This window comes from Coenobita brevimanus, chromosome 8 (assembly GCF_032717465.1).
Source record: "Coenobita brevimanus isolate Jiangsu-jjx chromosome 8, ASM3271746v2, whole genome shotgun sequence".
Classification (NCBI taxonomy): Eukaryota; Metazoa; Arthropoda; class Malacostraca; order Decapoda; family Coenobitidae; genus Coenobita; species Coenobita brevimanus.
In genome coordinates, this window is record NC_136961.1 from 28,546,810 (window position 1) to 28,563,440 (window position 16,631).

General features: G+C 41.9%; 1 pseudogene; it reads right to left on the minus strand.

Moving 5' to 3' along the window:
* LOC145407199 (glutamate receptor ionotropic, delta-2-like) overlaps positions 1 to 16,631 on the minus strand; it is a 188,922-nt pseudogene that overhangs the window by 100,482 nt on the left and 71,809 nt on the right.

Here is a 16,631-nt window from a genome sequence, read left to right on the forward strand (position 1 = left end):
AGCTATTATTTACAAGTCATGTGCGCTCTCAGCTTGAATACTGCTCACCCTTGTGGAATGGATGTGCAGAGCTTGCATTAAAACAACTCGACAAAATTTAGAACAAAGCTGTTAGAATTATTAATAACCATGCTATTACTAATAAACTACCTCCCCTACATGTAAGAAGGAATGTTACCTCCCTTGCATTATTTTACAGATACTTTTACAGCAAATGTTCAGACGAAGTTGCGTCCATTGTGCCACTTCACCATGCCTTGCCTCGTACTACACGGGCATCTGGTAGAGCTCATGACTGGACTGTCACACTACCATATTACAGAACTTCTGCCTATCAGAATTCTTTCATTCCCCGAACTGCATCTCTCTGCAACTCGGTTCACCAGAGCTGTTTCCCTAAAATCTTTAACCTACAGCTGTTCAAGTCAAACTGTTACAGATATTTTACGAACAGAGGACACCAATAATCTGGTGTATGGATCAGTTTTCTTTTTATTCATTTGTTTTTCCTTCCTCTGTTCCATTATTAAAAAAAAAAAAAATGTGAATATGGTGCTTCAGGCATCAAGATATCCAGGTTTCATTGACTTTAAATTTTTCATCCCACCCTAACGTATATCTATATCTATATCTATCTATCTTTCTATATATATATATATATATATATATATATATATATATATATATATGTGTGTGTGTGTGTGTGTGTGTGTGTGTGTGTGTGTGTGTCCATCCATACACAAATTACCTCCACCAACAAAGTTCGAGGAGGTTATGAATTCACCTAAGTTTATCTGTTTGTTTGTTGTTTGGTTTCCATGATATCTCCAAATGTTCTCAATAAATTTCATTGTAATTTTGTGGAGGGGTTGGCCATGGGCCAAGAAAGAATTGATTAAATTTCAGGGTAAATCTGGATCCTATATATCCCGCAAAATATCTTCAAAACTTCTTAATGAATTCAATAAAATTTTGTGGAAGAGTGGGACAGGGGCCAAGGAACAGTTGATTAAATTGTAGGGCGTGTCCAGTTCCTATTTATTCCATACAAAATCTTCATGGATCCGGATCCGAATCCTTTTAAATGGCAATGGCATTGGCATAGGTATGCACTTTCTGAGTGCTTTCTAGTTTATAAGAGAACGTTTGGCTGTTTGGCTGTCAGTCTGTCTTCTATGGAAATCGAGGAGGATACACAGAGAACTCTCTGCATAGCTCTGCCAGGGGTAACATCTTGCAGTAAATTAAGATGTTGTTAAGTGTGTAAGAATGTCTATATATTTTTGTGTATATATCGTGTATATTATATTTGTGTGAATAATGAATGCTTGTTGCCAGGTGAGGTGTGTGTGTCGATGCTATGCACACTAGCATCCATGCACATGCACTGGCTATCATTTTGTTGCGTGTTGGTACACACATATGTATAAAATCTTCGTTAATTCTGTTTGCGCTCTCGATGCGGGTGTGACTAAACATGTTTGTATTATCAGTGACTTCCAATGGAGCATAAACTGGTGACATAAAGATTTGTATTCACCAGCGATATTTATAACGTTTTGAGTATAGGGGAGAGATTAATTAGTTTAACCCTATTCTGTATATTTCTCATCTGCCCTGCACCTTCATGCTAATGTGGGCACACGGTCGGAGGATTATATTGAAGGGGGGAATTTTGGTTGGAGAAGAGTTTTTTTGTGGGATTGGCATAAGAGAGGCAGCGTTTGGACTGGAGATAAGAGAGGGAGGAGAAGCAGTATTTTGTGTGTTGTATATTTTTCTGAACACCTTTCACTTCGTATTAGCACCCAATCGCAAGTATCATTGTTATTGGATTATTATTTCTATTTGTGACAATTATAGATTACAGTTTAGTTATCTCTTTTTGTATGATTTTATTTCTTCTGTTGGCAAGTTTGTTCCCAGACTTTAGCGTGATTATTCAGTTTATTATCAGGTGGCTTGTTTTTCTCATTCTTTTGTGTTTTATTATCTCATTTTAATTCTGTAAATATTATTAGCTTGTATTATATTAGGTATTATTCATCATGTTTGTTTTGCCCTTGCTAAAACAGCTAATTTTATTTAGTTTTTGACCTGCGTTGCGAGATTGGAGTTAGTGTTTTTGTTTTTCATTAATTAATCATTTCATCATTTCCCTTTTCACTCTGTTTTTCTCAGTTTTCTTAGTTTTCTTTGGCAGTCAGATTTAGTTATCTGGCGTTGCCTACTCCCATCTCTTAATATAAACTGACGTTACCTCGCCAGGATGGTTCCCTAATATTTTGTGTGTTATTGCGTCATTGTGGTTGTGTGGGAGGGTAGAACTATTGATGGTACTGTGGCGCCCCTACATACTGTGAGTCAGCAGGATGCATTTGACTTCATCAACTCAGGACTAATGGAGGATAAGGTTTGGAGGTTCCACAGGCAGGAGTCAATCTAAGCTGCCCAAGCTCTTGAAATTCAGAGTGAGTTAGGTAATGCCTTTCCATTAGTTAACTTAATTTGCCACCAACTGTTTGGCACAGATCCATAAGAAGTCCCTGGATCCTTGCCAGACCTTGAATCAGTTTCTAGATCAGTTCATTCATCCCATGATAGTATAGTTGAGGACACTGTCATCCAGCAGAAAGAATCTATTGACGCAGAGCAGGCTAGGCGCAATCATGAGTATAGGATGTTGGAGCTTAAACTACAGCTTCAGAGGGAGAAGGAGGAGGAGGATAGTAAACTACAGGAAGAGAAAATAAAACTGGAGCAGATGAAGCTTAACTATGAAGTGCGTATGAATTTCCAAGTGCCCCAGCTAATATTTCCCATTTTTTTTTCAGAAATTAGAGTCACTGACCCCACTAAATCAGTTCCCCCATTCGATGAGTGCTTTGTCTTGGAGTTGTTTGACCAATGTGAGAAGATTGCTACAGGTAACAAGTGGTCCAGAAACAGCTGGTCAGCTCTTGTTCAGAAAGTAATCAGAGGTAAAGCGTTGAAGGCCTATGATAGTCTTAGCCACCGAGAATCACAGGATAACGAGGTATTAAAGAAAGCCATACTGCGTGCATACGAGAGGAGACCTGAAGCTTACAGACAGAAATTAAGGAATTGTAGGAAGCACCCTCACGACACTTTTGTAGATTTCACTAGGCAGACAACTGATGCCCTTAATTAATGGATACAAAGAGAGGATGTCTCAGAATTTTATACTAAGCCTAACCCTAAATAGGAAGACCTGTGCCATATGGATACACTGTCAGTGTGCATTTAAGTTTCGTGGTTAATGGTGTCATGGACAACTTTTTTCTTTACACCAAGCAGTCCTGAGCCAGACTATGCTGTTTCTGCCCGCAGGCTCAAGTTCCCACCATTGTCGACTCTGTGGCGAGTGCCTGTTATCCAACTGGCACATGTCTTCCTGTAGCGTGTAATTTTTGTAAAAAACAAAAGGAAGAGGGGAGAGCCATTCTGGTCAAAGTCGAAGACTTGAACGAACATTTTGAGTGTTTTAAGCACTATATGACCATGTACATGCATGTAATATGTAATACTATATGCAGTATAAAGTAGTATATATGGTTTTCTTTGGTTTTTAAGTGTATTTGTGAAGGTAATGGAAGCAAAATGAGTTAGGTAGGTGTCCCACCCAGAGCTGGCAGAATATTCTGAAGCTGGAGTATTTCAAGAGGACTGTAGACATCAAAGCAGAACCCCTGAGTGACACAGAAACCCTTGATTGTTATTGCAGGTGATGAGAAATTGACCTACCGGTAGTGTAGCAGTGACCCCATAATGGGGTGGTTTTAGAGGTCAATGGTGGCCGGAATAATGGGTAATTGGGAATTGTTATTTACAGAGTGTAGTCATGGGCCCCAAACGAACAAGATACCTGTCAGACGAAGAGCTGGCAGAGTATCTGAAGTTGGAAGAGTTCAACAGGACTGGTGACGCCACACTGGAACCCCAGAATGACAGAAACCCGTGATATTAGTTAGTGTGGGTGATGTGACACTGACTGAGTGTACCAGTGACACTAGTGGTGGTGTGACGGCCGTCATTACATCAAACAAGGACCCACAACAAGAACCTGACACATTGATTGAATGCTGTGAGGGTAGCGGTGTATATATTTATTACCTGTTTCCATTTATGCCAGGCACCCGGTTTTCTGTGAAACCCAGGGCTGGCAGGTCGACTGTGTGATATTTAGGTATTAGATTAATAGGTTTAAGTAGTTTTTTTGTTCAGTTCCATGTACTGTATGTGCATCTCAGGAAGAGAATAAGTCAATACTACTTTTTTCCTTCACTATTTTTTTTTTCAAGTAACTTATAAATGTATTTATTTTAGCTCAGTTTTATTAATTCCTAGTCATCTGGTCTCCACAGAAGTTATATTTGTATTTCAGCTCCATTAGTTTTGAACAAAACATCTTTGTATATTATTTTTATATTCTTTTCCTTCAGTGTATTCAATTGGTACAGGTCTTCCTATCCCAAGGTCAGAAGGGAAGTCTTCCTATCTAGGGTTAAGGAACTTGTTATCCTCGAGAACTTCCTCGATAAGACTGATGCAGATTTAACAACTTACCCTGGTGATAAGAGGGTTAAGAATGCTGCTGCAGCGCCGTTTATGTAGACGATTATTCATTGTTTAAGAATTTGAATAAGGGTAAGGAAGTTCCTAGGAGTGTTCCTCAGAAGTGTTATCCCTCTCAGCTCCCAAAACAACCGTCGCAGAGGCCTAACTTCACGAATTACTCCATATCCAAACCTGATACACCTCACATGTCCCCAAAACCTACACACTGCCCATTTACTTGCTCATAATGCGAGAGGCCAGGTCACACTGTAGGTAGACATTGGCGAAAGGCAGGTTTTGTGATGCCAGTGAGCTTCGTTTCTCGTGGAGCTCCCGTGATTACCCCTTCAATTGGTTTCCCAGTTGTTAGTCAGAGAAACTCTGTTTTATCCTATTCTAGGGTTGATGTTGCTCCGGAAGGTGGAAAGAAGGAGGTTCACAGTTGTGTTGGAGACCACTGTTTCAGGAGGTGTGGTACAGGTGGTGATGAACAGTGTTGCCCATGTTTCTTCATATGCCCCCTACCTGTATCCTGGTTTGGTGAAGATGAACGGCATGCAGCATCCTGTACGCATTCATCATGACACTGGTTCTTCAGTTTCATTGTGGGTGGCCAAATAATGAAGTTTTTGATATTGCAGGAGAGTTTGTTCTGATTAGGGGAGTAATGGGTGCAAAGACTGTGCTGCTAGTTTCTTCTGAGGTTAAACGTCAGTAGTTTGATGGATCAGCACGATTTGGTATTGTAGATTATTTACCAGAGAATGGTGTTGATTTAAAACTTGGCAATGACCTGGTGAGACGTGAGGAGATTACCACTACAGTTCCGTCAGAGGTGCCATTGCCTGAGGTTTCCCCACAGGTTGATACCAATGATGCAGAGGTAGTCCCAGTTTGTGCAGTGACTAGGTCCATGTCATGTGCAGAGAAAAGTCGATAGGAGAAGGTTGCTTGTAGTGGGCCCTGCACTATCGTACCAGAGGCAACATTTTGTCCTACGTCCGAAGACACGAAACAATTGGACAATAAGATATCTTTGGTGGATTCGTTTATGGATTTTTAAAAAGATATTCCACCTGTTCCGTTGGAGGTGAACACTGAAAAGTTAAAGGAGCTGCAGTCTGGAAGCCAGGAGACTCAGACGTTAAAGTTGTGTGCAGTGGATGGTTTTAAGAAGGAGAAAGGTGGATGTTTTTATATGAAAGATAAGAGATTTTGTGGAGGTGGTGGCGACCTTCACATGCGAATGTAGATGATGGGATGTGGGACTACCATCTGATCGTAGTACCTAATGTGTGCAGGCAGGAGTTAATTCAACTGGCCCATTCTACTCCATTTGCAGGTCAAATGTGCAGGCGGGAGTTAATTCAACTGGCCCATTCTACTCCATTTGCAGGTCACATGGTTGTAAGGAAGACCATGGAGAGGCTGCATGCAGAGTTCTGCTTGCTCTGCATGGCAGCAGATGTGTCTATTTTGTCAAACATTGTTATACCTGTCATGTAGTGGATAGGCCGAAGCAGTCTGTCCCCAAGGCCCCTCTGGCCCCATTCCTGCCATTGATCCCCTTTTTCCAGTTTAATTATTGATATGTTGGGACTCTTGCCCCCAACTTCTAACAGTAACTCATATCTGCTCACCATCAATGACCCCTCCACGAGGTACCCTGAGGCGATACCTCTATGTTCTATGAAAGCTAAGGTAGTGGTTAGAGTATTGCTACATTTCTTTACAATGTTTGGTTTGCCCTGGGAGGTTCCATCAGACAGAGGATCTAATTTCTTTTCCAACATCTTCCAGCAGTCGTTAGCTCAACTTGGCATCACGCACATCAAGATCAGTGCCTACCATCTGGGGACGCAAGATGCCTTGGAACGTTACCACCAGACGCTCAAGAAACTGCTCTGCAAGTACTATCTGGAACACTCTAAGGACTGGGACCATGGTTTCCCGTTCCTCCTGTTTGCTCAAGGGAAGTTCCCCAGGAGAGTTTGGGTTTCTCTCCTAACGAGCTCGTGTTTGCCCAACGAGTTCGGGGTCCCCTGAGCCTGGTAAAAGAGACTTGGGGCAGTAACCTCGCCAAGAGCCAGAGCTTACTCCGTTATGTGTAGGACTTCAAGACCTGTATGGGTAAGACTCTGGAGCTGTCCCGGGAAAATCTCAAGAAGGTTCAGGACAACATGAAGGTGTGGTACAATCGAAAGGCCAGGCTGAAGGAGTTTCAGGTCAGTGACGAGGTTTTGGTGTTGCTGCCACTGCAGGGTTAGCTGCTGGCCACTAAGTTTTGTGGTCCTTACCCTGTAGTGTGACGTATTGGAGACACTGACAACCTGGTGGAGACCCCCAACAGAAAGAAGCACCAACTGTGCCATGTGAACATGCTGAAACGGTACCATCGTGCACCAGATTCTCCAGCTCCCTCACACCTTGTCTCTGCTACTGTTGCTTCTGCTGAAGAGGGTGTTGAGAGCAGCTTGTTTGGGGTGGACTGCGAGTTTCAAGATTGTAGCTGGGTAAAGAATTATGAGGTGGAGTCCACTCTCAACTCCAGTTAGCACATCTGCCTCAGGACTTAGCATCACAGTTGGTTGCCATCTTGTCAATTTACAAGGAAGTATTCAGCAGTGCCCCTGAGAAGACCGATTGGATTCAGCATGACGTGGATGTGGGTGACACTGTTCCTGAGAATTTGCCCCCTTATCGAGTTAGACCTCAGCGTGTTGGCGTGCTGCATCGGGAGCTCAATTATATATTGGGCCACGGGCTTGGCTTCCCCTGTGTTAGTCCCTGGAGTTCCCCTGTGATGTTGCAGCCTAAACTAGACGGCACCACAAGATTTTACAAAGACTACTGATGGTTGAACGTGCTAACTAAGACTGATACATACCCATTGCCCCGGCTTGAGGACTGCATTGATCACATTGGCTCATCTAACTATATCACCTATTTAGATCTCGTCTGGCAAGTGCCTTTGACCAAACGGACTAAGGAAATTTCATGTTTTGTAGCAGACAAACAAAAATATCATTGTAAAGTGATGCTTTATGGTATGAAAAATGCCCCAGCCACGTTCTAGAACAACGATTAATGAACATGGTTGTCAGTGGTATGAAACATTGTGTGGTATACTTGCATGATGTGGTAGTCATTACCGATGACTGGGAAAGCCACTTAACCCGCGGCGTCCCGTCGACGTACTTCCACGTCCTCACGTTTTGTCACTGCCAATCCCGTTGACGTACTTCAACGTCCTGCAATTGCAAGGTTCATAATTTCCACAATTTTCAAAATTCACGCGAGATTTTCGATTCGCCCACCTACCCAAGCCTCCCCTACCTGCCGCCAGGCGGGCAGCATCCCAGACCCCGCATGACCCATGCTCACCCTTGTCTCGGTCACTCACCTGTTAGCAGTGACCCAGGTCAGACATGGTGCGGAAAGGTCTCTCAGACGAAGAAATAGCATCCGCCCTGGAGGCCTTCACTGGAGATAGTGATTCTCCACTTGATGATGATGTGGTGGATCGAGATTACGTCCAGCCAGAGGAAGAAATAACAAGCAGTGATGAAGAGGTCCCTTCGCCCAGGAAAAAGCGGTATGTGACATATCGTAAGGCAAGGGAAGGCCAGCCTGCACCCCAACCACGTGCATGGACCTCTCTCCATCCCGATTCTGATGAGGACGAGGATGAGGATGATGATGATGACGGCAGCTTAGGACGTGATATCGCCTCGTGGTTGGGTAAGGAGAAAATCTCACCCCGAGGATCAGAAGGTGGGGCAAGAAGACAAATAGGGTATGGTCCAAGTCTTTTGTCTGGGGAAGTGGAAAGTGGTGTGGTGGGAGTGCGGGGTGAAAGGGAAAGTGGTGTGGCGGGAGCGCGGGGTGAAAGGGAAAGTGGTGTGGCGGGAGTGCGGGGTGAAAGGGAAAGTGGCGTGAGGGAGGCAGCACGAGCACGTGGTGCTCGTAGGCCTAGGGGAGAGGAGGTGGAGCTACTCCCCAGCATGTCTTTCTCCCCACAATATTCCCAAACTTCCTCCCCACAGCCCCAGGATGTGGGGAAAGGAAGGAAAGGGAAGGGAAAGGGTAAAGGAAAAGGGAGAGGGAAGAGAAGTGCGAGTGATGAAAGGCACCGCTCTCCACCTCCCCAACCTCCCCCACCACCCTCACCTCCCCACCCTGACGAAGGCAACGATGGGGACGTGGCTGGAGACGGTGGTGTCTCGTGGAACTGGGAAGATGGGAGTAATTTTACTCCCATCATTCACCCTTTCATGGAGGAGTGGTGGTCTGGTTGCACGGCTCCAGGTGTGCATCCGGGTTCCACTAGAGTGGATTTTTTCCACTTATTCTTTGGAAAGGCGTTTGTGGGGCGCATAGTGGAACAGACAAACATATTTTCACGAACACAGCGCCGTGAAAGTGAACGTTTGGGAACAACGAGCAGGCATTCCCAGCAATATGACTATCCTGTGACAATTTCTGAGATGTTCTTATTTTTTGCCCTGGTTCTCTTGATGGGTGTTGTAAGAAAAAAACAAATTCCTGCATACTGGACAACTGACCCAATGATCCTCACACCTTTCTTTGGAAAGGTGATGAGTCGTAATAGATTTCAGCAGATTCTCGGCTGCCTCCACTTTTTTGATGCAGAAGATCCAGCTAATGCAAATAACACTGATAAAATGAGGAGACTTAGGCTGGTATTTGATCATTTACAGGAAATGTTCCGCTCCTCATTTTATCCTTACAGAGACCTCGTCATAGACGAGAGTCTTGTGTTGTGGAGAGGCAATATTTCCTTTTGCCAGTACATACCCAGCAAGAGACACCGTTTCAGGCTCAAGATCTTTGTTACGTGTGACTGTAGGACTGGTTATGTGCAAGACGTAGTCTTGTACACGGGCGCACAGACAGATATAACAGAAGATCGTAGTATAGGACTCTCAGGGGCCGTGGTGAAGACAATGATAGAGGAGTATCTTCATCGTGGTCATGTGTTGTACCTGGACAACTGGTACACTAGCCCTCTTCTCGCTAGGTTCCTCCACCAACACGACACCGGAGTCTGTGGTACAGTCAAGAGAAACCATCGCCATATGGTCAAGATAGGGAGGAAACTTGACAAGAACGAGGTGGTTTTCTTCCAGGCAAATAACATCCTTGCCACCCTGTGGAACCACAACAGGGAAGTTTGCCTCCTATCAACTGTACACAGCCCCCTGATGCACCGCACAGACTCCGTTGATCACCGTAGTGAGAGGAGGCGCAATGTCTGGAAACCCGAGTCTGTACTGGACTATAATCTGAACATGAGGCAAGTGGATCAGTCAGACTCGATGATTTCCAGTGTTGACTGTGCCAGAACCACGATGAAGTGGTACAAAAAGCTCTTTTTCCACTTGCTCGACATCACGGTCCTGAATGCACACTACCTGCACGCCATGACAACAGGAGTATCAGAGACCTTTGAGGGGTTTGTGATGGAGCTGGCACGTGAAATAATCGCCAGGCATGCCCATGACAGACCCACACACTGCACCCGCACCCCCATGGCTGCCCAGACTCCCCTACGCCTCGCAGGACGCCACTATCCTAGCACAATCCCTTCCGACCCAAACCGTCGTAAACCCCAGCGCCGCTGCCATGTATGCAAGCACTTGACAGTCAGACCAGCCACTCAGAGAAAAGACACAAGGTACGAGTGTGTAGAGTGCAATGTTGCGTTGTGCCTTCAGCCATGTTTCAGAGAGTACCATAACTTCCTACACTACTGAAACTGTGTGGGATGGCGATATGACGCTCAGTATAATGGTAAGGCCAGTCAGTATGTGCTAAGTGAAACGGGTGAAATGTTTTCAGGAAAGTAATGTATAAGTTGAGAAATAGTGTAAGTTGAAAGAAGTGATATCAAAACTACACCCACTGTGTAAATCTGCGAAAATATGACGCTCAGTATAACACTCTGGTCAGTAAATATGTGATAGCAAGAATATAAAGTGGAAACGGGTGTAATGTTAGCAGAAAAGTAACGTATAAGTTGAAAAATAGTGTAAGTTGTAACAATTGATGTCACGAGTACACCCACTGTGTAAATCTGCGAAAATATTACGCTCAGTAGAACATTCTGGTCAGTAAGTATGTGATAGGAATGATATAAAGTGGAAAAGGGTGTAATGTTAGTAGGAAAGTAATTTATAAGTTGAATACTAGTGTAAGATGAAACAAATGATATCGCGATAACACTCACTGTGTAAATATGCGATAATATGACGCTCAGTAGAATAGTAAGGTCTCAAATTATGTGATATCAATTATATCAAGTGGAAACATGTGCAATGTTAGTGGAGAATTATTATATAAGTACAAAAATAGGTTGTAAGTTGAAATAGTAGTCATAGCGACTTCACCGTCTGTGTTATTATGCGCTATTATTACGCTAAATATTTACGTAAGGCCTGAAACTATCTCAAAACAGTTCTCAAAAGTGGAAAAGTGTATAATGTTATTAGGAAAGTATTATGTAAGTTGAAAAAACACAATACGAGTTGAAATAACAGTAACAGCGAGTTCACTCACTACGTAAATAAGCACTAACATTACGCTAAATGTTATCGAAAGGCCTGTGAATACGTAAAAACAGTTCAATAAAATGTAAAATGGTATAATGTTATTGGAGATGTATTATGTAAGTAGAAAAAATGATATGTATCATGATTCAGGAATGTTAGCGATTCATCGTGACCAGTCTGCCCGATTTTGCTCGGTTCGCACGATGGTACAATGCTTATTTCAGCTCTATTTTTGTATAAAATCCAATTTACTCTTGTATCACATGTTTTTATGTTTGTAATAAATACATATCTACTTACTTTCATTGGTTTCCCAGACTTATAATACCATAGAAAACGTGAGAGCCTCAGACCACCTACAGAGAACACGGTACCAGGTGTGATGAAGGTATACCTGTTTAGGCAACTTATGGACCCCGGTGAACACTTTCTTCGTGATTGACCATTGTTTCTGAGCAAAAGCGAAAGTTTTAGCAAAAAAAATTTGGGTCCAAAAATGGTCGAGATTGGGGGGTACCAGTGGTGAAAAAGTGGTCGGGACGGGGCGGGTTAAGAGAACTAGGTGTTTTGCTGTCCAGGCTTTCCGAGGCTTGCCTTGTAATAACTTTAAAGAAGTGCAAGTTTGTTTGTGCACAAGTTCAATACCTTGGTTGTGTGGTTGGTCATAGATGCGTACGCTCCCGTAAGTCTAAGGTGGAGGCAATAAAGAGTAAAGGCACCACAAAACAGACATGAGCTTCTGAGATTCCTCGGCGGTATTGGTTACTATCATCATTTTTTGAAGAACTTTGCAACAATAGTGGCCCCTCTCACTGAATTGCTTAAGAAAGATAGAAAATATGTATGGACAGATGTGTGTCAGAATAGTTTTGATGCAGCCAAGGAGATCTTATGTAATTATCCAGTTATGGTTGCACCAAACTTTAGTGAGACATTTAAACTTGCTGTTGATGCTATTAATGTGGGTGCAAGAAGCTGTGTTAATGCAGGACGACACTCATGGCATAGAGCATCCTGTTTGTTGTTTCAGTAAGAAGTTTTCTGTCTCTCAATGTAATTATTCTCTTATCGAAAAGGAACTTTTAGCCCTGATCCTCGCCCTGCAGAACTTTTCTGTGCATGTCCCTGTGTTTGGACTTACTGTCATTAGATGCACTGACCAACACCCACTCAAATTTCTGAATGATTTGAATATGAAGAGTCAGCGATTGACACGTCGGAGTTTGTTCCTTCAACAGTTTCATTTGGATGTCAGACATATTAACCCTTCCGTGGCCGTGAGTCCAGAATTTTCCGTGCACACCAGGCAGACCTGGGGGCCATTTTCTGAAGCTTCGAAAATTGATCTTTTTTCTTGCCATACTGAAGAGAAAGTTTAAATGCACCAAAAAGTGCAAATCCCAGCTTCCTAGACCCATTCTGTGAGTTGTAATGGAGCATGAAATTTGCAGAAATATCTGCGATCCATAGGCGCTGCCGCAATGCAACTTCGCAGGTGTTGTTACTTTTTTTTTTACCCCCCAAAGCAAGGTGAATGGTGCTGAGACGTTGCGCATGTATGAGATATGATGATATCAAATTATTTCAGGACATAATATGTTAGGAATGGCTGGAAAAAAATTATGATTATTTTTTCACCTTTTTTTTATATACGAGTAAAACGTGTTTATGGAAGTTTCGAGTTATTTTTTATGTTATCTTTGTGCCCTTGCTTGGAAAAGGGAGCGAAAAAGTTGAATTTTCAGTCCTAAATAAGAAAATACCCCATTCCTCGAGGTTAGTCTCTCCCACGGGACATGAAAGTGGAGGGTCAGATTCGATTAGCGATACAGAAGTTGAGTCACAACTTCCATCTCCCACACCATGTGCATGGCTAAAAGTAGAATCGTAATGCATTTTCAAAACTATGGATACGTCTAATTATTACAAATACAGTGACAAAGAAGAAATAAATACGTTTACAGACGGGGGAAAACGTATTTTTTCCTAATAACACGTTCACCTTTAACATTTTACCTTGTTATTTTCGCAATATATGTTGTTATTTCGTAAACAGGGTAGTTGTGTGTGTTTTGCAAGGGAGGAAAAAGATTATATTTTCTGTCTGAGTCGAGATAATGGGTGTAACTATGTGTTTTTAGGCATGGCCACGAGTGAAATAATCGTACATCCACTCGTCACGGCAGCAAGTGGTGAACTGACAGATGATACGAGATAGTGCAGTGAAGGTCAGTCTCCCCCAGATGTTCCTTCACTTCCCGGAAGTTTTCACAGTTTTCTACAAGTCGCACTGCATCGAGTGATCTAAACCATTACAACAAACCTGAGGAAATAGGTAAAGATACCAAGACAAAAATGTATTTTCACTTATTATCATGTATTTTTTGTTTGTGCCTGCATTAATTCATAATCGTAAACAGGTGGTTGTGTGTGTTTTGCAAGAGAGGACAAAGATGCTATTTTCTGCCTGGGTCGAGATAATGGTTGTAGTTACGCTTGTTTAGGCATGGCCAGGAGCAATAAAATAAATAATCCACTCATCACAGTAGTGCTTGATGGGGTGTATGGGAGTGTAGTGTAGGTCAGTTTGAAGCCGTTCAGAACGTTTGTTCACTTCCCAAAAATTTTTGCATTTTTGTATAGGTCGCGCTCAAACAATATATATGTATATCTACCCATCTATCTATCTATCTATCTATCTATCTATCTATCTATATATATATATATATATATATATATATATATATATATATATATATATATATATATATATATATATATATATATATATATATATATATATATATATATATATATATATATATGGATAGATAGATATAGATATAGATATATATATATATATATATATATATATATATATATATATATATATATATATATATATATATATATATATATATATATATAAAACACTACTTTGCATCATACCAACTCCTCAGTGTGCTCTTATAACAGTAAGAAACATTGAAGGTGATATTTGCAATACTGTTGCGGTTTGCTCAGTTTACATCATACGGCATAATAATATATAATTACTTAAGAAGGACAATGACATTGCAAAATGTATGATGAATGTAATAATTCGCATTTCGTAATTTATAGCGATCATTGTAATGAATTATCTGAGTCTTCTGGCATCACCATACATTACATTGATTCACTATTTAGTAAATTACTGTATAATTATCCACAGCACAGAAATAGAAAGTAATGGTACTCTGCATATTTTTTTCATTGAGAAAATGGTTTTTATAATTTAATCCATGCACGTACGAAGGCATCTACTTGTCTTTATGTATATTTTGTTTTATATTTTCAGCCAGATAATTGCAAACTTACTAAGTAAAGACTCATAGTTTTCTTTGGTTACTTTCCCCTTTTGCAAAGAGGTGACCGCACTAAGATGTCATCTCCAATAGTGTATGTCCAATGCATCATCCTCTGTCAAGTGTCGTAATGAAGATAAAATCGCAATTTTCAAGTCAGACCATAACAGTATGCTTCCCTTTTTATCTTGTCTTGCTCAGTTATAAGTTAGTTTAGTTCGATTTATAACCAGTAAGACAATACTAAGCCCTTTCACGGTGTTTTACGTTTAATCAGTTTAGTTCATTCTCACTTTATAGTTTATACCCAAAACAGGAAATGCAACCAAGTGAGCACTAGACTGAACTGATGACTTCAACATCAGAGGATTGAATCCTTGTAAGTAAAGGGGAAGTACTGCTGAAAATCCAGAATGTTTCACTACTAAATTCTTTAGTTTTCTACACTGCCAACATTATACCATAATGTTTATATACTCCTGTTTATATGAAATATTAAGTAACACAGAATCATGCTCGCTCAGCATTTACAAAAAAATAAAAAAAATCATACTTCTTGAAACATGTCGTTTTAAAGCAGAAAAAGAATAATTTTCCCTATAATTCAGTTACCTTCTTGGAGGAGGACGCGAACACAGTTGAAGATATTAGTCTCCCGCCTGGCTTTGTGGTGTGTATGGGTGGGAAGACAGGAGGGCACGACCAGCGTGACAGTGATCACTGCCAGCAGGGCAGTTACCACAGCCGCCCACACCAACGGTGACAGAGGATGCAGGAAGCCCCACGGGTCCACTTTAGGACGACCACGTGCAGCAAAAACCGTATATTCAATGAAATAGATGCTGAATGTGTAGTCTATCCACTTATTTCGATTATGCGTCATTCCAAAAGGACCAAGAGCCAAGTCGGCTTCCTGAAATGAAATAAGAACTACTATCATCGCCTTGATCGTGATCATCTGATTTAAAGTTTTCGTGACATACAAGTGGGGTATATGAACAGAAACACAAAAATAAATATATTAGAAAGGAATGTTAACATTACAGTTCCTCCCTATCAAATCTTCGAAATTCTTTGCCACGGGTCATCCACCAAAAACTCACGACTCCTTCATAAATATTTATGGGAAAGTATTTTTCTGTCTCATGGAGATGTAATGGAGATCAGGTATCTGAGAAGTATGTGTGAAGTGATGCGTATGGATCAAGTGAGAAATGATGAAGTGCAAAGGAGAACTGGAGTTGTGCAGGAGATGGCTCATCGAGTTGAGCAGAGTGTTGCCTTGGTTCGGGCATATGGAGGGAATGGATGAAGAGCGATTGGTTAAAAAGCTAACTGGATTGGATGTGAGAAGTGTACAGCCGAGAGGAAGACCACAAATAGGATGGATGGATAGTGTGACGAGAGCGTTAGATGCGAGAGGGATGTCTGTTGAGCAATGAAGAGTGGCTGCACGTGATAGGGATGACTGGAGAGAAATTGTGAATGAATGAATGGTGATGCGGCCTTGAGAGGATATTCTCCATCGTGAGGTCATGTGTGGGTAAGGGGATGGGTCCATTATGATGTGGCAGGGGTAAACTAGCTCTGCTGTCGGGCTCTGCTGCAGATGTCGCTGATTGCACTGCGCAGTTGACCATCGGGCAGTGTGGTGCAGTGAGGATCTGTCCCTTCTTCCTTTGGGGCTTAGAAACTAATAAATGTGTGTGTGTAGGGATGAGTAAAATGGGAGTGTGTCGTCCTGTCTCGGCTATCTCCCTTTCTTTGGGGGAAACAGCCTAGGTATATACTCTGACAGAGATTTTTCTGCTGGCTAAGTTTCAAAAGAGTGCTTATCATGACCTTATATCATCTTACGAAATTGGAGGACAACTCCAAATGCTGGCTTGCCAACTACTTATTCGGTAGACAGTCACATGATACATTCTAAGGCAAGCCATCATGTACACGAAACTTCCGCAGCGGTGTTCCACAGGGCTCCGGTATTTCACCCACAGTTTTCAGTCTAAACATACATAGCATTCCTTCACCTCAACCACCTACAAACATTGCTTCATAATCATACAGTTGAAAATTCAATACTACAACCTCACATCATTTTGTATACACAGTCTGCACAGTGCCACACGACGAT